The following is a 1,388-nucleotide window of genomic DNA, read 5'->3' on the forward strand; positions in this document are numbered from 1 at the left end:
CTTTTTACTACATCACTAAATAGCTGCAATACAGTGCACACAACTTTCCTGTTCCCCCGACATAATAGGAATACAAAACTTTGAACTTTCACCCAACCACAATTCATCTTCATCTTTTGGATATTTAATTGCCTCTCGACAATAATAAATCTCTATTATAAATAACGCTTCAACGTTCGTGTCTATTATACAGGGAATAACGAGTATATACTGCTGCTTATTATCCTGCAGCAGCTGATGTTGTTGTGGTAACTCGACTACTTACAGCCCTTTGAGTTCGTAAAGTGTGGCATAAATTGCAAACTCAATTCGCGGACTTTGGCCTTGAACACATTTTAATTAGCTATCACGTCCGTGCCATGCCAACAGCTTAACAGCCACCTGCTTTCACCAGATGAAGGGCTTTTCGGGCCCTTTTCTCACTGGTTTTTGCCACTCTGTTGCCATGTTCTCCGATTCCAGTTAACAGGCTCAAAGAGCGCTACAGATTTGTTCGTTTCGTTTCATTTCATTTCGTTTGCTTTCTGCCGTGCCGTCATTTATAGAAAAGCTACTTAGGCACGACTTTCAGTCAGGTCCTGGGCATTGGAAAAAAGACTCAGTCAGAAATATGGGGAGGAAGAGGTCCTGGCAGGATGACAACAATGCAAAGCAGGCTGAAAGGCAGTCCGACTGATGTTTAGTTGCAAAACAATTAAGCTGAAAGCAAAGCTGTGTATTGAAGTGTGGCTGTGAAAGGAAGTGGTCCGAAAAACAGCTATATATATATATATACTATATTGTATATCTGTGTATATATACAAGAAAGCCCGACTATTGACAAATGCAGAGAGACAGGCAGACCAGAACAGTACAGCACAGGATTTGATGGGAAACATTCGCACACGCTGATGGATGAAGATGCTTTGACATTAGCATTAATAGAGCGACATTAATTCTGCGGCCAGGATGGCAGCTTTAAGAGCCCGAATCGCAATTATCCGGAACAGGAACCTCTATTAATTTTGCAGGCCCTTGCCCACTCTACATCCACTCCTATTCCTTTAAAATGCATGCGAGTATAAGCCCATTAAGGAGACGTACAGGATGGCATGGCTTCCTGCTCGTGAGGAGTCCACTTGACAGGCGCACCTGACTTTCGAGAGAGGGGAAGGCGAACACAAATGTTTGCATATGTCGGCCCCACCTTGCATAAATAATTAATTTAAAGCATCCTTTTAGGCGCCTTCCCGTAAAACTGTAGACAAAACTGCTTAAATATGCATAATTACCTGAAGCGTCCGACTCGAGTTGCGCCAAGATCCTGGAGTCAAGTTGGTACCAGAGCCGGAGGATTCAGCAGGCAGCAGCAGGCGAAGTCAGGAGTCGGGCCATCCATTCCGGAAGTG

This window comes from Drosophila yakuba, chromosome 2R (assembly GCF_016746365.2).
Source record: "Drosophila yakuba strain Tai18E2 chromosome 2R, Prin_Dyak_Tai18E2_2.1, whole genome shotgun sequence".
In the NCBI taxonomy this organism is placed as follows: Eukaryota; Metazoa; Arthropoda; class Insecta; order Diptera; family Drosophilidae; genus Drosophila; species Drosophila yakuba.